Source organism: Podarcis gaigeae (genome assembly GCF_964106915.1).
Source record: "Podarcis gaigeae genome assembly, chromosome: Z".
NCBI classification, from domain to species: Eukaryota; Metazoa; Chordata; class Lepidosauria; order Squamata; family Lacertidae; genus Podarcis; species Podarcis gaigeae.
The window spans coordinates 48106632-48127859 of record NC_139691.1 but is presented as its reverse complement, the minus strand read 5'-3'; the positions used below and the strand labels follow the sequence as shown (position 1 = coordinate 48127859).

At 45.1% G+C, this 21228-nt stretch overlaps 1 protein-coding gene across 14 annotated transcripts in view; it reads right to left on the bottom strand.

The window, feature by feature from the left end:
- LOC310836945 (5-hydroxytryptamine receptor 2A-like) overlaps window positions 1-21228 on the bottom strand; it is a 241768-nt gene that overhangs the window by 46735 nt on the left and 173805 nt on the right. The window lies entirely within an intron of this gene.

Here is a 21228-nt window from a genome sequence, read left to right as displayed (position 1 = left end):
AGATCAGACAATGGTAGTTCTATTGATAGTTCTGCTGCCTCCAGAATTGTGGAGATCCTTCCCTAGAGAGGTGTGCTTGGCACTTTCACTATACAATATTCATCAAGTTTTAAATGTGGTATTTTAAGTTGTTGTGACTTGCCCTGGGACGTCAGGGCAGGCAAACAGCAGCAGCAGCAGCAGCAGCAACAACAACAACAACACACAGCCATTTGGGCTAGTAGTTATTGACAGCCTTGTCCTCTGAATGGTAGTAATTCTCCAAGCTCTCAGGATGATGTTGTATAATGTAATCGGCTGGTAAACAAATTAGGTGTGCTAAATTGGCAGTACAGGACCCGCCTCCCCCAAAGCAATTCATGCAAATATGCCTTTATAGAATCCAAATGGAGGCCTATGCAAATACCCAGAAACTTTGGGGTATGAAACCCTTGAACTTCGCTTCACTCCAACAGTTTTAATCACTCGCCAAAGTCATTTGTTGCCTCACGTCCTCCCTGTATATGCTACTGCTTAAAACATATTTACAGTAAATGTATCCACTTTGACCTGACAGTGTTGTTGAAGCCCTGCAGGGTGCTAATTCTGCATACCTAGATTGTCCACATTTTGTTAGATTCATCCAGGAATTAAGAAAACCTTTATTACTGCCATCATAATGTAACGAGGAGGGAGGCCAGAAACCAAAGTGCCAACTCTTCATTTCTTAAGCATCCTCAAATCCTAGAAGATTGAACTCATGACCTTGGCATCAACAGCACCACGCTCTAGCCAACTGTGCTAACTGCCAAACCCTTTGCCTGATGCCCTCCAGATGTTTCAGACTACAACCCCCATTAATTCCATCTCTGCTGAGGCTGATGGGAGTTGTCATCGAAAGGATGTGGAGGGCACAAGGTTGGCAAAGGCTACAGCAGCTACTGTTCCTCCTACTGTGAAGTCTGGGATGAAAAATACATAGGAATCAAATTTTCTCTCTCAAAGCAAGTTATCTTGGAGCCAGGTTCCTTTGTTTCAAAAGTCCTTTTATTTATTTATAACCCATCTTTCCTCCAAAGAACTAAACACAGTGCACAAGGTTTTATCCTCACAGCAACCTTGCGGGGTCAGTTAGGCTGAGAGTTGGTGACAGGCCCAAGGTCACCCTGTGAGCTTCCTGGCCAAGTGGGGATTTGAATCTGGTCTCTCCCAGTTCAGCACTCTAACTACACCACACTGGGCCGCTTCAATCAAAGTATCCCTATATATAAGTGGAGCCTGGTGGAACCTAGATTTGGTGTGATGCGTAGGAGGCCACGTGGGTAGTGCCCAGGTCCCGATCCTCCCTTTTGATTTAATCTTGTTGCAATAATTAGTCAACCACTCTGTGGCTTTCCCCCCTGTCCATTTAAGGGGGAGCTCAATGCAGCTCACTCTTCTGCAAGTGGACAGAGAATTGCAGGCCACATACATCATTCACCAAAGTAAAACCATAGCAATTTCCCCACTGACATATAGTGAGCTTCATGGCTGAGTGGAGTTTGGTTTTGAACCCAGGTCTCCCAAGGCCCTTTGTTGTTGACATCTGTCTGTCCCGAGAAACAATGGAGCATGAAGTCAAACCTCTGTGCCTGGCAGTGTGCATGAAGGTCCTGGTCTGCCCAGACAAGAAGATCCCCTCCCTCTCAGGCTTGCTGATGAGGTCCAAAGTAAAGCAGAGCATACATTTGGTACCAGCTTGGCTGCAGAGGTTGTTGGAAGGATGTGTACAAGTCACCATCCAACCATCTCAGGGATTTGTGTAGGATTTGCTCTATGGCCTTTTCTTCTCCTGAACATATCTTGCAAGGCAACAGAGGTTTAGGATCAGAGTTTGCCTTCTCCTAGATGGGCTCCCTTCCCAGGTGGACGAGCCCCACCTGCCCCTCACTTCCCTCTCCAGCATGTGCAGAAACCGCCTTCTTAACCGTTGGACCCACTATTGGTCTCATCCACTCCATCTGCTGGAGCCTGTCACTCCATGCTGGGGAAGTCCTTAACTCAACAAGGGTTTGAGACCCATTGGCTTCCCTCACCTGGTTTAGCCAGCCAGTCAAAGCTGTTTCCTGGGGTGTGGCTGCAGTCGCCTGCTGACACCTTCTAGGAGCCCCAGGTTGTTGCAGAAATGCCTCAAGGTGAGAGCTGAGCGCAGGGTGAGGACCAAAGGTGGACAAATCACCCCAGAAGGAGACCATGTGCCCCACACCAGAGGTACAACCCCTCCCCTAACACCCCATACACCCTCCCAGGTCCTATCCAGCAGTCTTTAGCTGCAATTCCTGCACTGCAGGGGGTTAGACTATATGGCCTCCACATCTCTTCCAATTCTATACTTCTGTGATTCAATGATAATTAAATTTACTTACTTTTTTTAAAAAATATATCTTTATCAAAAAACTAAGCGCAGTCCACAATACAAAAAACAGCTGAGAAATAGCAACAAAATAAATCTTAACTGAACAAAGCTGTAGTAAATAAAAATGGAAATCAACAGCAAGTTTAAAGGTCAAAATGCAGCAATAAAATAAAATAAAATTGACAAATTCTCTTCATAAAATGCCGACTGAAATTTTATAGATTTATTCTGATATTTATTAAAGGAACCTTCAGAATTTTGTGGGAGGGATTCAAGCGAATACAATAGGCATTTAGATTTGTGCAATTAAAATAAATTAAAATGCTCTATTGCCTGAGCACATCAAATCCACTTTAAAAAAGGAAACAGGCTTTTTGCAGTTCAGCTATTGACAGGAAAATCCATTTAAAAGTGTGAAATGAATAGATGATTAATGGGAAGATGCATGTGTAAACACTCTGAAAACAAACAAGAATGAAGGCCCAATAAAGACGGGACACAATCTAACATCTATGCCAACTCCTTGCAAGCGTATCAGGATGAATGCTCAATAAACAAAAACCTGCCTTAAGCTAAATTTATATTCATGTCTTAACCTAAATTTTCTCTTTTATGAGGTGCCTTGGGAGGGCTTGGGTTCAAAAGGTGTGGGGGGGGGGATATACCAACCACCCAGAGTGGTTGGGGAGGCCTGGCCAGATGGGTGGGGTATAAGTATGTATGTATGTATGTATGTATGGATGGATGGATGGATGGATGGATGGAAGGAAACTGTCTGTTTGGAGACCTCTTAAGATATCCTAACTAAACTGTTCATGATGGTTCCTGAGCTCAAGGAATAGGTTTTCATGTCGAACCAAGATGGCGGACTGAATCTTTCTAAACTGCTTTTTTGGTTTCTGAGACTTCATGTCCACCTTTGGTACGAGACCTGTTGTAATAAATTAGATGGAAAGTCCTTCATTTTGCAGGGTAGTGAAATGCCAATGAGGATGGGGCTACATTGAGTTGCTAAACCAGCTGAATAGATTCATCCTTCTGGCAATGGGGAGGAAAAGTATTCTGATAGTCAACAGTTGTTGGAAGGTTTTTTACCCCCAGTGAGTAACAAACCTATTGCTGAAACTTCTAAAACGCTCATCAGATCAGCTTGTCATAATCATTTGTGTTTGCTGAGTTCTCTGCACAGCAATTCTTGCATAGTTCTCTGTCTTCAGAAGATGTGAATGACATCTTCTCAATCCTGTGCCTTTCATTACATATGTGATTGGCATTCCTCTGGGGGATGGTGCAGCTAAACAAACATAGTTATTGTTCACTTTTAATTATGACCTGCCCCCCAAGATGGAGATGCTTTGCTGCGGTTTCCAGGCACCCTCCACCTGTGGGGCTGTTCAGTCCAAGCCCATTTTAAAGATTAAAGACCCCCAAGGAAGGTGCCTCAAAGCTGAGTGCCGACTGCCTTCCCCATTATGGATAAATATATTGCATTTCCATCTCAACTGCAGTAATCATTTCTAAATTTGCCTGCAGACACACAAGAGCTGCAGTTCAGCAGTGGAGCACCTGCTTTGCATGCAGAAGGTCCCAGGTTCAATGCCCAGCATCTCCAGGAAGGGCTGGGAATTGTCCCCTGTTTCCAAGCCTTCAGATCCCTGCTGCATTTCAGTGTAGACAAAGCTGAGCTGGATGGGATAGCTTAGGACATTACGTACTTGTGAAAGAGGCACCCCCCCCCCGTGTGTCCACTCAACCATTTTGAACTGTGGAAATGATGCTGTTATAAATGCCACGATTAGCACTTGAAAGAAATTGTTTTCAGTGTGGCAGCACCCACACTTTGGAACTCCCTGCCTGTTGACATAAGTTGCTGGCAATTTTAATAAATCTATAAAAATAAATAAACATTTTAATCTCTTTTTACTGGCAATTTAATTTAAAAAAAATGTTTTGAACAGTTTTTAAAACTGATAATTTTAATATTTCCTGCAAACTGCTTGGAGGATTTTCTACAATCATGTGGTGTATACATTTTGTTAAACAAACAAACAAACAAACAAACAAACAAACAAACAAGATGAACCAATGGAGTGAGTCGGTACAAGGCAGCATTCTATGTTCCTATAAATCTGCATATTGAAATTTTATGTAAATTTGCAGACTTTTGGGGGGTAGGGTGGTGATGCATTTCTTCTTTTTGGTCATGTGCAGATGGGGCCAGCTGCCTCTCCTACCCTCCCATTCCCAGGCCAGCAATCCTGTCCCTCCTGCGGGAAGGGAGACGGGGGCCACTGTCAAGGGCATTGTCACTGAGAGGCAGGCCAGAAATAAATTTTGTGGGCCCATTCGGTGAGCTGGAACTCCTGACTTTGTTCCTTGACTTTCTATCACCACAGGAAACATGACCACATCACTCTCCTTTCCACATGTCCACACCTCTCCTCCTACCAAAGATTTGCTCCTGAGAGACTGCAGCAGAAGCCAGACACCAAATCATCTCCTTCACTTCATTCCACACACACTGCAAAGTCCCTGGGATCTCAGAGGTTCTGGCATCAGATCAGCCCATAAGAAGGGCTTCTCACTGACAAGCTAAAACTCATTTGAAGGTTCACAGCTGGCATCTTGGCATGTTTCAGGAGATGTCCTTGCTAGATTAGGGAAAATAAAAAAGTGCCAGGATGGCTGATCTTCAAGGAGACCCCCTTGTGTGACTGACTTTGAAGCCATACAAGTTGTGATGAAGGTTTGAACGATAATCCAACAAGGACTCCCAATGTGTGCCAGAAACACTCCCAGATGCAATGAACTTCCTTCCAGCAAAACCTTTTTGATACCTTCAGTCGTGTTTGGGATGTTGCTAAAGTCACTGGTTGGATCCACATAGAGTGTGGAGGGCGGGAAGCATAACTGGAGAGTCTGTTTGCATGACCTTCCACCCTCCCTGCTGCACATGAGGCCAAGGGGTGAAACATGCACAACCATATCAAACAAGGCAGTGGTTCAAAATCTCCCCTGCCCTCACCCTTATGAACAACTTGAAAATTGCTGGGGATTTTGGAGGACAATTTAATGCTTTTTCCTGGTCTGCTCTAGCCATCATGATGCACTGTGCTAGATGCTGTAAGGTTTTTAAATGAATCAAGATAAAACCTTAATTCTAGCTTACCACTAACTTTGCTGCTAACTCTCTCCACTCCTTTCAGGTGCCTCCTCTCCCTGCCCATCACTTCTGGTCCATCCTGCTCACCTTCTGGTTGGACCACAAGGTTCTAAAAATAATAGAGCAGCTTCTGCTTCTGCTGTTCTTCACAGATATGCCACAGACCATCTAAATAGGCTGTAATAAATTAAGCATCACTCACTCATCAACTTGCCTCAGAAACAAACCCTATCTAATTAACTTCTATAACCTGTTCTTAGCTCACTCTATCCATTAGAGAAGGGGTGGGAAACCCTCCCAGATATTGTAAGACTACAGTTTCCAGTAACTCTGACCACTGGCCGTGCTGGCTGAGGATGATGGGAATTGGAGTCCAACAACACACAGAGGCCTATAGGTGTTACTGTCCCTGGACATGACTATCATGATCTGGTTCCATTCATGTACTCAGCCAAGGAGAACAAGCAGAATCAATCAATCAATCAATCAATCCATCAATCAATCCATCAATCCATCAATCCATCAATCCTACTAGTCATAGAGAAGGTCCAAAACAACAACAAGAACAACAACTAAATCACCGACTCACAGCCTAACATCTTGATTTCTTAATCAAGTCCAGAAATAATGAACATCATTTCAGATGAAAGGCAGGGGCCTAATATGGCTGATGTTTTGTGGTGGGTAACAAGGGGTGGGGAACCTTTCTTAGCCTGATGACCTCATTCCCTTCTAGCAACCTTCTGAGGATCACATGCCAGTGGTGGGTAGTGCCAGAGGCTAAAGTGGGTAGAGCGATGAATGTAAAAATGTTCCTTTGTACAGTAGGCTATTTTCTACACACAATTCCCCCACACCTCTCCATCCTCCACCCAGGGAAGCTAGAGGCATTATCGGAGTTTGAGGTCACATTCCAGCAAGGCAAAATTACTTCAGCAGGATTTGATGCAAAGCCAGTGAAGGGTGTTGCCTAGACAGCATCTCAAGGGCCAAACAGAGAGGATGGTGTGTGTGTGTGTGTGTGTGTCCAACCTCTGGATATGAGGTACCCTACTCTTGCCACAGAGTGACAATGAACAACTGAGCACCTCAGTATTAAAATGGGCTGAATCCAATCCTGGTGCTTTGGGTGCAATAGCTTGGAGGCAATTTTGAGGGCACCTGAATCCATGGCCATGCTTGTTTCATGGATTTGCTATGCAATTCTGCAAAGGTCAACCACATCTTTTTGCAGCTGCCACATTGTTCAGTGTGCCAGTCTGAAAGCTGGCCACTTGGTTTAATTTTATGAAAAATCTGTCCCATGCACCTATTGTCTCTCCCTTGTTTAGAATGTATGGGATGCTTCTGAAAAATCATTTCCAAGCTTGGAATAACTGGGTACATTCTGAATAGACCCATTATGTCTCATTGTAGTGCCACTGAAACTTACAAGTTTTGAATGTTTCAGCAGAAGCAAATAGGACAGGTATGGCACTACACAGTTGCTTAGGAAATGCTCAATATAAATATCTGCCCTTATCATGGCCTGACCTTCTTCAAGATGACCTTGAGAATGGAATAGGCAGCACAGCTAAGAAATTTCAGCACAAAACAGGTGGACAGCATTGGCCTTCCAAGTAAGAAAATCCATTGCTGCAGAAATCTGATGGGGGACAATGTCTGGTGGATAATGATGTGAACCAGGGCTGGCTCAAGACATTTTGCCTACCTGAGGCAAATAGGAAAACGGTGCTGCTCCCCCTGGGAATCATAGTTGGTTAAGGGTGCTTCAGTGAGCGGTGGCAGGAGCAGCATTAGTGGCAGCTTGCAGCTCTCGGTGGGGACTAGGCTGGGAGCTGGCATGGCTTGAGGGTGGCAGGCCCATGCACCCCACTTCTGCTCCCACCTCCCCTTCCTCTGCCATTGCCCCATGGCGGTGTCTGGGGAGAAGCTGCAGCTCAAGATAATGGGTTGGCAGTGGCAAGGTCCTCATGGCACTCCATCCACAGTCGAAGGGAGTGCATGAGGATGCTCCTCTCCATCCTGACTTGCTGTCCCTTTCAGCTGTCTGCAGCCTGTTATTGGAGGGAACTGCCTCAGTGAGGTTAGTGAGTAGGCTGGCCCTTCTGTGAAACTTCCCTCCCATGTTCTACATCTATGTTTGTGTTAGAGATAGGTGGCAGCCACCGGAGTCAGTGGGCTGTGTTCAAACCGATGTGCTGCCTGTTGCACAGGCCCTTTTGTAGTTTGTCCTGGTGCGGCTCATTCCCCTCCGCCGGTAAGCAGGGCACCCTGAGCACCTATTTCTTCCATTATTGCATCCTGCCTGCCCTCTGAATTAGCTCTCATTTGCCACTCCAAACAGTTGCCCTGCGGCAAGTCTGATCCCCAGGAGCAGCCTCATTCTGCTCCTCCTCTCTCTATTCAGCAAGCAGGAATCTGTTCAATGGGACTCATTCTGCCTCCTCCTCATTTTCCCCACCACAACCACCACACCGACCAACCACTGATGGAAACAAGCAAATCAGGTTTGTTTAGAACAATATGCCCAATTACAAAAACAAATCCCCCTCTTCATTAAATCATTAGGCAAGTTAAGTCGGTGACTAATTCCCCGAAATTCTAATATGCTCAAGAAATGACATATTATTAGCAAGGGAAACACAAGCTGGCAAGAAAATGCATTTATGTAGATGTAACCCTTTTAATTTAAACAAAGTGTCATTATTATTATTATTATTATTATTATTATTATTTTAAAAAATAGCAGATTGTATGATTGGGGAGGGGGGCACCCTGACAGGGGAAATTAAATTCAAACACTCGAACCTCCTCTTGACGATGGTGGCACATTTGTGCCATTTAATATTTTTTGCAGATGACCAACAACGCAGATGCTGGTTCGAAATTGGCAAGATAAGCCAATCTTGGAGATAATATATGCTGCCTCAGAGAAAAGCAGAGGGGCTGGCGGTGAGCCAATGCACAGCTATACACGCTTAAGCGCCACTGAAATCAATGAGATTTAAACATGCATAATGGCACCATGGGATGGCTGGAGTTCAACGCTCTGTCATAAAATCCCTGCCTACTCTCTTACCCCATTAGGTTCTCCAAGATGAATCGAACAGCTTGAAATAGGCGCAGGGGACAAAAAGGTTTCTCTCCAAATGGGTTTATGACATCCACCCATCATTTCAGGCCATATGGGAAGGAAAGGGGCCATCTGCTTCGAAGTCACAGGTTCGATCCTGGGCCTCTCTCCAGAATGAGCCAAGTGTGGTGTAGAGGTTAGAGTGTTGTTTTCAGACCTGGGAGACCAGGGTTCAAATCCTCCTCTCAGCCATGAAGCTCACAGGTCTGTGGTGAGAATAAAATTGGGGAGGGGAAGCCACTTTAAACTCTCTGGAGGAAAGTGGGTTAGAAATGAAATAAGTAAATAAATAAAAACCGCCAGTTAAATTTCTAGGTGACAGGTGCTGGAAAGGGCGATTTCCTGCCAGGAGCTCTAGAGAGTAGCTACCAGTCAGGGTGGAATTTGTGGCTGGTCTATTAGGGTGATTGGGGCAGTCTCAGCCAGCCCCCACCTGCCTGCCTTTTTACTTACAACCTCTAGGGGTCTCAGTAGATCACATGCTTAACATGAGTCAACAGTGTGATGCAGCTGCAAAAAAGGCTAATGTTATTCTAGGCTGCATCAATAGAAATCTAGTGTCCGGATCAAGGGAAATAATAGTACCACTCTATTTTGTCTTGGTCAGGCCACACCTTGAATACTGTGTCCAATTCTGGTTGCTGCAATTTAAGAAGGATGATGACAAACTGGAATGTGTGCAGAGGAGGGCAACCAAGATGATCAGGGGTCTGGAAACTAAGCCGGTTGGAGGAGCTGGGTATGTTTAGCCTGAAAGAGAGGAGACTGAGAGGAGATATTATGTCCATCTTCAAATATCTCAAGGGCTGTCACACGGAAGTGGGAGCAAACTTGTTTTCTCCTGCTCTGGAGGGTAGGACTTGAACCAATGGCTTCAAGGTACAAGAAAGGAGATTCCGACTAAACATTTGGAAAAACCTTCTGACAGCAAGAGTTGTTTGGCAGTGGAACACATTCTCTCAAGAGGTGATGGACTCTCCTTCCTTGGAGGTTTATAAAGAGAGGTTGGGTGGCCATCTGTCATGGTTGCTTTAGCTGAGATTACTGCATTGCAGGGGGCTGGACTAGATGACCCTTGGGTCCCTTCCAACTCTACAATTCTATGATTCCTATGTGATACCCACAAGCAGAACCCAAGCACAAAAGCCTCTCCCTCCTTGTGGTTTCCAGGAACTGTTACTCAAAAGCATTTAGTGCCTCCCATGGAGGCAGAGCATAGCTATTGATAGCCCTCTTCTCCATGAATCTCTCTAACGCTCTTTGAAAGCCATCTATGTTGGTGGCCATCATGGCCTCCTTGTGGAAGTGAGACCTGTAGCTTGACTATCCATTTCATGGAGAAATACTTCTGATTCCTGCAGCGTTCAGCTTCATTGGCTAGCCATGAGTTCTAGAGCAATGAGAGAGGGCGAAAAACCTTTATATCTAGCTACTTTCTCTCTGCCATGCATCTTTCTCTAAACTTCCATCAGGTCACCTCTTACTGGCATTCTCTCTAAACTAAAAAGTTCCAAACACTGCAACCTTTCTTCATAGGGAAGTCTCTTCATCCTCTTGATTATTTTGCTTGCCCTTTTCTGAACCTTTTCCAACTCTACAGTATCCTTACAAGGTCCATTTATCTTCAAAGCAGTCATGAGCTGCCCACCTTCAAACGGAGGACTGCAAAGCAGGCCACATGGAATTGTTCTGGCCAAACTCCCTCGACAATGGCATGACATTCTTGACATCATTAGTATTGCTCTCTTGCATGCCTCAGTTGTTCCTGCAAATGTCCAAGTCTAACACAACATGTCACCCCTCTTTGCCAGAGACCAGAAGCTGAATTGCCACAACAGCTTTATCTATACCCACAGGTAAGGAAGCGGACCAGCATCTTGGCTTAAAAACCAACTCCTGCACCCAATAGCTGTGATTCCTGCATTGCAGCAGCAGGTTGGACTAGATGGTCCTTTGGGTCCCTTCCAACTCTACAGTTCAATGATTCTGTGATTCTACAGGGCTTTGGCTGAGCTGGCTTGAGAAAGTGACGCTTTGCAGAGAAGATCAGATGGTGAATAAAGCACTTGTCATTTGAGCTGGCTCAAAATCCCTCAATACATCTAAAAAAATGATTCCTGGAAAAGCAGAGATAAGCAGAATGGAGATTTAAGCTCTGCTGAACCAGTTGCTGTGGATGGACTTGGAGGCAGAATTATTTGACAAAATGCTGGCAGGGCAGCCTCTAATATATAGAGGCCCATGTGCACCCAGGAGGCCATGGTTATAGCCAGATGACGGACAAATCTGAGAAGAAATACAGTTGGTCTGGATGACATAAAATAGAGGGAACAATAAATGCATAGTTTGGGGGTAACTCACTGTGATGCCCTGCAAGTGGAACTGGAAATCAATCCCCATCATCTCTGACCATTAACTATGCTGCCCAGGGATATAGTCAAACAACATAATGAGAGCACCCCATTGGCTAATACTTCCATGGTTCAATGCACTTCAGCTTTCTGTAGTGGACAGTAGTACTGCTCCTCACTCCAACATCTGGCTAAGGAAAACAAATTGAACTAAGGTCACATGCACACCATATATTTAAAGCACTCTTATACCCCTTTAACAGTCAAAGGGAATCCTGGGAGCTGCAATTTGTTGAGAATGCTGGGAAAAGTAGTCCTGTGGGGTCAGCAGCTTTAGCAAACTACAACTCCCAGGATGCATTGGCTTATAAACCAAGGCTTATAAAGTGGTAGGAGAGTGCCTTAAATGTATGTTGTGGATGTGACCTAAATATACAATGTGTTTATAGTATAGGAGATATCATACTGTTTACTATATGCTTGAGGTCTCATCACAGGTCTAATTCTTTTGGAAATGTTGACTTCCAAAACATATATATTCCCTGCATGAACACACCAGCAGAGCCAACCCAGTGCTCTTGTTAGTGCAACTGCTCAGTTTCAACCCTGCCACTGGCCTGCCCCATCCATGTGAGCTACTGTGACACTGGTGACAGGAGGGTGGCTCAGCCCCATCACAATGGCTGCAACTGCGACAACTCCCGTCAGCACTGCCATGCTGGCTGGGGCTGATGGGAGTTGTTCTTCAAAACATCAGGTTGGTGAAGGCTCTAGTGGACATGTGTCTGTGTTTACATGTAGTGCACAGATGGGCAACAGCAAACCTTGAACTTACATCCATTCCTCCTATCCTCTTCTGGAATAGCCATGAGGAGGAGTTTGGGAGTTCCAACCTTTTTAAATTAACCACAGTATGTTGTGACATCCAAATCTGAACCAGATGGACAAGTCTTAACTATGATTAACTTCACACTTCAACCTTTAATGTGGACCGACATTCAGATAGTGTCAGGTGGCAGAGGAACCAACCCCCACAGCAGGTTGCCAGGAATGGATAAGACAAGGAAAAGTCCTTACCAACTGCTTTTTATTCAGTATTTACAGAGAGGGGCTTGGGAATGCAGCCTCTTGGAATAATGGCCTTGTCCTGAGTAAATCTCCACTTCTCTTCTCTCCCACTTCCTCATTCGTCAGTAGCACCACCCTTTCTACGGCTGACACTTAGGGCCAACTGTCTTCAAGCTCTTTGCTTTCCTACTTTTAAGGCTCACCAGATTCTGGGAGATGGTGGGCCTGGGATGCTTTCTAGTGATAATGTGTCAGCCAGCTGCTCCTGTTCTGCTTCCTTCTCCTCTCCCATTATTTCCCAACTTCTCCCCTCATCTTCCTCTGAGCTGTAATCTCCCTCAAACCCCCGTTGTAATTCTGAACTGTCTTCTTCTCTGGAAGGGTCAGGCTGGGGAGGCGGTCTCCACCATTCCTCCTCTGCCCAGTCCCTGACAGATAGCAGCTGAAGGCAGACAGAAAACATGGCCTGTTTTCACAAACCATAGTTGAAATCAACCACAGTTTAGGGGTTGGATGGCACACTAAACCGTGGTTAATCTACAATGGAAAAAGCTTCTGATCTCTTCCTTATAGATATGCTGGTGGAGGGGAAGGGAGGGAGCAGCATCTGACCCCAGGCTTGCTGTGGCTTCTCTTCATCCTTTATTTTGGTTACTGAGGAATCCAAGTCGTTCCTGCAACACAGTTGTGAAAGCCACAGCTCAGCATTGAAAAAGGATGTGAGCAATCCAAGCAACCCATAGAGCTGGGTTGTAGAGAGCAGAAATTTTGTATGAGCCACACACTGAATGTAAACAAGTCTTGCAGTGGATATCTTCTGATAAACATGCCAGTGGAACTAGCGCCAAGGTGGCTTCCACCCAAATCTCATTTCTAGGCATTCACCTCCTCCCCAAATAAACTGAAATTAAATTTGAAGAAAATGCACCATAAAATTAGATTTCAGTAAGCTTTCCATCTTTGCTCCCAAGATGCCCATTTCTCTGACTGCATAACTTTGTGTGTGTGTGTGTGTGTGTGTGTGTGTGTGTGTGTACCTGTCTCATTTGACTGCAACTTTGCAAAATATTACTGTGCTGGTCCCAGGGGCTAACCGAGAGGTGAGGTCCGAGTCCAGTCCGAGGTCGAGGGTGCGGTATGGAGGCTGTCCATCAAAGCTGTAGGGGGGCCAAGGCAGGGAGTCAGGTGAGGTCAGGAACTCTGGCAGAAGAGCAGGACAGGGTGCAGGCAGGAACAGGCTAGCAACAACATTGCTCCCGCACCCTGGGACTGGGGCTGGCTGGCTTTTATCTGCCCTGAGGCATAGGGCGGCCCCGGTCCACAGGTGACTTGCCTCTCCTGGCCTGGAGGCGAGCACTCCTCCTGCAGGAACTTAGTTCCCTCTGCCTCTCTGCCCTGAGCCTCTGCAGTTCAGGAGAGGATGGAGGGTTACCGGACCCAGAGGCAACCTCCTCTTCCCTTGACAGGGCTGAGAGTGGAGCACCTGCAGGCAATGGGTCCTCCATCACCTCAGGGGCCAGAGCAGATTCAGCTGGTGCCTGCACCTGAGGATCCAGCACAGGTGAGGGCCCTTCAGGTTCAAGCCCCAGGCCCGGCTCAGCTGGTTCTGGAGGTGGGGACTCCTGTGCAGGCTGGGATTCCTCAGGTTCAGCCCCTGAGTCCGAATCCCAGGCCATCAGAATTACATTCGCTTTTGACATTTTTTATTATTATCTCCAAACAAGTATTGTGAAGCAGAAAGCCCACAAGAGAAGACTATGCATTTTTTGCAGAGCAATGGTGATGCTAATAACAATAATACCAAAAATTCACAGGGACATAGCACAAGCCAACTATAAATCATTAGAGTCAGGAAAGACAAGGAGGTTAATTAAAAGTTGCAAGGAGTCAAAAGCAATAAAGGCCAATGAAGTATTTAATTGGGTTAAGATTGCAGCAAACGCTCCTTAGCAGAAATCCTATTTGAGGAAATTGGCTGAAAAAGATACGGGAAAATGTGGAGGACTCATCCTTCCTAACACAGGCCAAGAGAGGCTCACTGTAGTAAGTAGATCCATTTTTGTTGTAGGAGAAAGTTCATATTTATCTGGTTCAGATTATGAATTTCTCCACTTCATGGTGCTTGAATTCAACACCGTTCCCCCAGTGTTATCTGGATCAGGGAGTTAGCTGAGCTTCTGCATATGCAGATGTCAGCACTGAGCCCTGAGAAATGCAGTTTTCTTGAACACCTGAGTACTCAAGTGGGGCGGGGTAGGTGCAATGGGAACTTCAGACCCCCAGGACCTCTTGGACTTGGAGTGCTGTCTTGAGCCTAATCACCACTGCTGCAAGTGTAATGACCCCTGGGACATGGAGATACCAGGGCAATTGACATCCCTACTGAGCACACAAGGGTTCTGGTAAACTGCATTTCCCAAAACTGGAATGCTCCAGTTCAATTCCCTCATCCAGACTACTCTATTCCATCCCTCTCCCACCTGGTTCCATGTCCCCCCCCCATGGGCAATTAGCATTCTGTGGCCACTAAGCATGCCTGGTCCACACTGGTCTGCTTTTGGAAATTTCCCCTTCCATAGAGATTTTCCCCAAAGATTTTCCTGCTTTTGCAACCTCTCCTAATCCTAATGACACCTTCCCCTGAGGTGTGAGTGATTCTGTTTGGTGACATACTGTAAGCAATGGACCTCATGCCCAAGCACCAATGATAAAGCACAGGTGCTTGGGGAGCTTTGACTACCAGGTTACACCTTTTTTCACTAGGAACTAAAGACCCACGAGTCATGATCCCAGCAGGCTTGCAATGCTTCTTGGAAGTCCAGTTGCAAGAAACTCTTCCATGCACCTGCCTTGCATATTACAATTCTCCTACGGAGATATCTATGTTTGGGTATTTATTGGTTCTGAATTCTTATTGAACTGAATTATATTATGAACTGTTGGGATGCTGTTAGTCTGGTTTTATGTATCACTCTGTTGTAGGTGATTTAGCTTTTGTTGAAATGTGTTTGTTGAATGAATGATTATTGTATTGAACAGTAGTTATGAAATAAAGGATTGCTGAATTGGTTTGAAACACAAGTGCTGTATCCATTATAGGTGGCTGCCTGATAGTTGCTACTGTTTAGCCTGCAGTAAACTACCTCAAGTGGGACGCAGGTGGCGCTGTGGGTTAAAGCCTCAGCGCCTAGGACTTGCCGATCGAAAGGTCGGCGGTTCAAATCCCTGCGGCGGGGTGCGCTCCCGCTGCTCGGTCCCAGCGCCTGCCAACCTAGCAGTTCGAAAGCACCTCCGGGTGCAAGTAGACTGGTCCCATCACCTCCTGGCAAATAAAAGGGGAAGAAATGGAGGCAGTGAGAGATTTTACTTTCTTGGGCTCCATGATCATTGCAGATGGTGACAGCAGTCACGAAATTAAAAGACGCCTGCTCCTTGGGAGAAAGGTGATGGCAAATCTAGACAACATCTTAAAAAGCAGAGACATCACCTTGCCAACAAAGGTCCATATAGTAAAAGCCATGGTTTTCCCAGTAGTGATGTATGGAAGTGAGAGCTGGACCATAAAGAAGGCTGATCGCCAAAGAATTGATGCTTTTGAATTATGGTGCTGGAGGAGACTCTTGAGAGTCCCATGGACTACAAGAAGATCAAACCTATCCATTCTTAAGGAAATCAGCCCTGAGTGCTCACTAGAAGGACAGATCATGAAGCTGAGACTCCAATACTTTAGCCACCTCATGAGAAGAGAAGACTCCCTGGAAAAGACCCTGATGTTGGGAAAGATGGAGGGCACAAGGAGAAGGGGACGGCAGAGGGTGAGATGGTTGGACAGTGTTTTTGAAGCTACCAGCATGAGTTTGACCAAACTGTGGGAGGCAGTGGAAGACAGGAGTGTCTGGCGTGCTCTGGTCCAGGGGGTCATGAAGAGTCGGACACAACTAAACGACTAAACAACAACAACAAACTACCTCGAGCACAATGTTATTGTGGAAAGATGGTGCATTAACGAATTGACAGATTGATCTTGCATGACTCTAGTAACAGTTTAGGAACTAGAACAAATCAAGAGGTTGGGTGATGATGATGGTGATGCGTTTCATATACATTATCCCAGTAATCCTTAGCAACTACTCTGTAAAATAGGCCAGTTTTGTTTTTTACATATTGAAGATTAGTAGGGAGGGAACTTGAGATACAGCTTACCTAAGCTTGGAATGGAAAATCTGGTGTCTCCCATCTCCTAAGTCCTGTCAGCCCCAGCTAGCAAGACCAGTGGTCAAGGGCAATGGAGTTCAAGAAAGGTTTCCCATCCAATGAAGCTGAGTGTTGGAAGATTCAGGACAGACAAAACACTTCTGAATACCAGTTGCTGGAAACCACAGGGAGCGGAGAGCGCTTGTGTGCTTGGGGTGCTTGACAGATGTATAAGGGCTTGATCATGGAACAGATCATCCCTTCCCCTGCAGGGAGACAATTCCCATCCACCTAGAGTTGCCAACACTGCACACAACCCAAAGCTTTCTTCCTCCAGGGGCGTAACTCTCACGCTAATTACTGATTGGTCTCTTAATTGCACTCAACAGGAAAAGCGATAAGGCTGGCAATATTGGCCTCCTCAAACTAATCCATTTTTGAAAAGCTTAAGCAAACACCATAAATATTTAAATTAAATATAAGCTGCATCTGTGCTGTGATCATAATTAAGAATTAAGATGACATTCTAAAAGAAAAAATGTGTGGACGTTCCAAGTACACTTGATATCAATGGTAATGCTGCAGTGTCTAAGATGAGGAGCCATTGATTGCAATAAGGATTTTAATCTACTGTCTTGGGCAGAGCTAAGCCTTCTGTTTGATCTTTGAGTCTCAAGAGAACTTTCATGCATAGATGTATAATCAAGATGTAGAGTTTGGTGGGTGACGAAAGAGCTGTGAAAACAGAAAACTTGGGTTGGGCTTTGGCACTGGGAGAGAAATCCAATTCAGTTCATATTTACAGGTGACTCTACTTCTTCGTCACTTTTGGAAACAATACATAAACCAAAACTCAGCCATCCTTCAAAATTCTGCAATGGAGATATCCAGCCGAGTAATGTGTACAAAAATTCCCATGCCGGGTAGGTAACATCTACATAACAATGCATATATTAGTGACAATAACATACAAATATGCATTATATAAGGGGAAATTGCTTGCAAAGATGTGTATATTAGGCTAAAGAGCATACAGCCATGTGCATATTGGGAGGAAATTGCACCATAATGCTGAAGAATTTCAACTGAGGACTTTAAAAAAGAATTTGCAAGCTGATGTGGAAATATCAGGAAATGAACTTGAGCTTGGTAAAATACATACATCCACCCCTTATTCAAAGGTTTACTGTTGCAACCTCTTACCCATTTTTTTTAGATTCCCACCCAACCCCAACCCCAAAAAATCTTGCATTAATGAATTTGCCATTTGCTTGAGAGATTTGCAAAAAGTGCCAGACACCTTTTTTTTGGGGGGGGGGGGGAGAGAACCTGTGGGGGGAGAGAAACCACTGCATACCCCACTGGTGGTCAGCTAGTGAGGTATAGATGCTGGAGTGTCTGATGTGGTGTGGGGAGACCTCAGTTCAAATTTTACTCAGTCCTGAAGCTCACTGATTGACTTCAGGCCAGGTATGTTATGGAGACGCAAACACAGAGTCCACATTTTATGCCTCTTTTGGAAACACTCCAGCAGATTTCCCCAACCTGGTGCCTCCAAATATTTTGGACTAGAATTCCCATCAGTCAAAGGCTATGCTGACTGTGGCTGCTGGGTGTTGTAGTCTGAATCATCTGGAAGACACCAGAGGGGAGGGGAGAGATTGCACTACAGATTTTGCCCCCTAAAATCACCATGAAAGAGATTCTATGGAATAGATTTAATTTTAATGGTGCTGCAAGCAGGAAAACATTAGATAATGACAAATTGGATACCCTCTAGCCTAAGAGAGGGAACTGGAACAATATACATGCCTTAATTAGTGCAACTTCTGTTAGGGCAGATTGCAGCTCTTTGATGCAAGGCTTAATAGGCTAATGTTATTAATGGCTGTATATTAGGAAGGATAATATAGAATAGATAAAGATCTCACAAAAAGGCTAAACTAGGGGAGAAATGGTTCAGTGATGGCCCTGGAAATAAAGCAGTGCTGCAAATAATCACATCTTGTTCCACATGAATTAAAAAGGCATCACTTGCTACATTGGTCCCAGGAAATGAAGGGGGGTGCTACTCTAATCTGCTCAAAGAAGATCTCGCAGGGTGCTATTATTCCAGGAAGAAAACTGGCTTTGCATTTGAGAAGTCCCAGGTTCAATCCCAAGGAGTGCTAGGTTAATCTAGGAGACACCCCAGAGAGTGGTTGCCATCCGTGTAGGTAATACTGAGCTGGTAATACTGAACTCTGTACCATCTCCTCTGGCTACCAGGGAGGAGAGAGGAAGTTGTCTCATATCATGGTTTCTATAGCTCAGTACTGCCCAGAATCTCAGGCAGAGAAGGGTCTTTCCCCCATCACCTCCTCCCTGATCATTGTTCCCATGCCCCTATGCCTTTCATTGGAAAGGATAGATTTTGTATGACATCAAAATCCTGTTTTCTCGCATGGCATCACATGCATTGTCAGGTGCAAGCTTCAATCCAATGCTTCCTTGCAGGTTGTTTTCAGCAATGCATGCATTTTTTATGTACACTTCCCTTTAATATATGCATTCTTGTACACTCTCTCCACCCCAATTTGGTTGGAGGACTGCATCACAAGATTTGTTTGTTTGTTTGCTTGCTTGTTTTTACTTTTTAAATTAGTTTTCAAATAATTGTGGAACCACAAACAAAAGTAAACAATAACAAAATTTCAATAATATATCAAACTAAAGGCAGGGCATACAAAATCTAAACAGATACGGTAATAACACCCAGTGTGAAGTCATAATAACCACATTTCTCCATGGGGAGAAATTCCAGAAAATCGTGCACTAAGCTGTATGAAATAAAATCTCACCATACTAAATAGAAATTAACAAGATCTTCCTGTCCCTTAGAGACTATATTCCAGATATTTTTGTACCTTGAAAACACAGTCAGTTTTCTTAGCAATTTCCACTGTTGTGCTGGAAGAGTGAGAAGTGTGAATTCTGAAGGAATTCACTCTTTGGTTCAAGGAGTGAGAATGAGGTAGATCCTCATTAAAATGCAATTAACACCCCCCATCTCTAATTTGGTGGCACTAGTCCCCAGACTTTCTGTTTCATGGAGCAAAACTAAAACAGTAGAATATTGTTACAGAGGTTGTGCACCACCCCCAACCTCTAATGAGAGGTAGCAAAATTCCAGGGTTTCCAGGCGCTCACTCAGGCATATGCTTCCACTGGGAAAAATCAAAGCACAGTGGAGGCTAGTGAGATATGCTTTATTGTACACTTATGGAGGGGCTCATCAGCAGCATCCCATAATGCACCAGTTTATTTTATTGCAGCATCACCAATATCCTTTTTGCTGGTGTACATACATGTCTAGTTGTCCTTCTCCCAGCCTCCCTGATTGCATCCCTCCACCCCTAACTCCATAGCTTCTCCTCCAGCCCAAGTTCTGGTCTCAAGGGGAAGGTCCCTCCTTTGACGTGCTAAATGGCTCTTTACCTCAAAAGGGGATTAGCTTTCCACACCTATTAACACATCCATTTAGCTGCTTTGAGCTTCAAATGGTCTATCCCTCCCAGTTAGACACCTCACAAGGAAGCCTGCTTGACTTCATTAAAGCTTGAGCCCATGCTGACCTGGCTAGGATTACAATGTTCAGTCCATAACCCAGGAAGTGTACCTACTAGGTAAAAAGGTAAAGGACCCCGGGTGGTTAAGTTCAAAGGTGACTATGGGGTGGCGGCACTCATCTCTTGTTTCAGGCAGAGGGAGCTGGTGTTTGTCCACAGACAGCTTTCCAGGTCATGTGGCCAGCATGACTAAACTGTTTCTGGTGCAACGGACTGTGATGGAAACCAGAGTGCATGGAAATGCTGTTTACTTCCTGCCACACCTTCCCACCTTTTTATCTACTTGCACTGGTATGCTTTCAAACTGCTAGGTTGGCAGAAGCTGGGACAGAGCAATGGGAGCTTACCACCATCACATAGATTCAAACTGCTGACCTTCTGATTGGCAAGCCCAAGAGGCTCAATGGTTTAGACCACAGCGCCACCTGTGTCCTTTGTGGTGTTGTGCCTACTTAACTAATTTTGCATGTGTTAATTGCAGAGGTTGACCAGTGAGTGCACCGTATCTCTAATACATATTGGTCTTGGCTATTTCCTAGTTGTAACATACCTGTTTTAATTAAATCCTAATATTTACCAAGAGGGACGCGGGTGGCGCTGTGGGTTAAACCACAGAGCCTAGGACTTGCCGATCGGAAGGTCGGAGGTTCGAATCCCCGCAATGACGGGGTGAGCTCCCGTTGCTCGGTCCCTGCTCCTGCCAACCTAGCAGTTCAAAAGCACGTCAACGTGCAAGTAGATAAATAGGTACTGCTCTGGTGGGAAGGTAAATGGTGTTTCGGTGCGCTGCTCTGGTTCGCCAGAAGCGGCTTCGTCATGCTGGCCACACGACCTGGATGCTGTACGCCGGCTCCCTCGGCCAATAAAGCAAGATGAGCGCCACAACCCCAGAGTCGGCCACGACTGGACCTAATGGTCAGGGGTCCCTTTACCTTTACCTTTAATATTTACCAAACCTTAGCAAGTACTACAGATCTAATACAATATTGTAATTGGGGTTTTTTAGGGGGGGGGTCTGGAGGAGGGGTGTGTTCAGTCTTTATGATACACATGTGTCCCTTCCAAACCTCTGATCCTGTGTATGTAAGGTTATTAGTGGAAATATGGTGAATTTGTCAAAACAGTTCCTTTGTTAAGGTAATGGTCTTAGCTCCCCAGTTTTTCCATTTACATGTCTAAAGAGATTGCCCTCTTGCTATAGAGACAAATGGGTGGGCCTTTTTCCCACCTCACCTGGCTGGATGCCACCTCATCCTAGGAGGAAAAACAGTAAGCCAAGAGAATTTCTATTGCTGTATGAGTTTTTGGCTGATGCTAGAAGCTGGAGACACAGA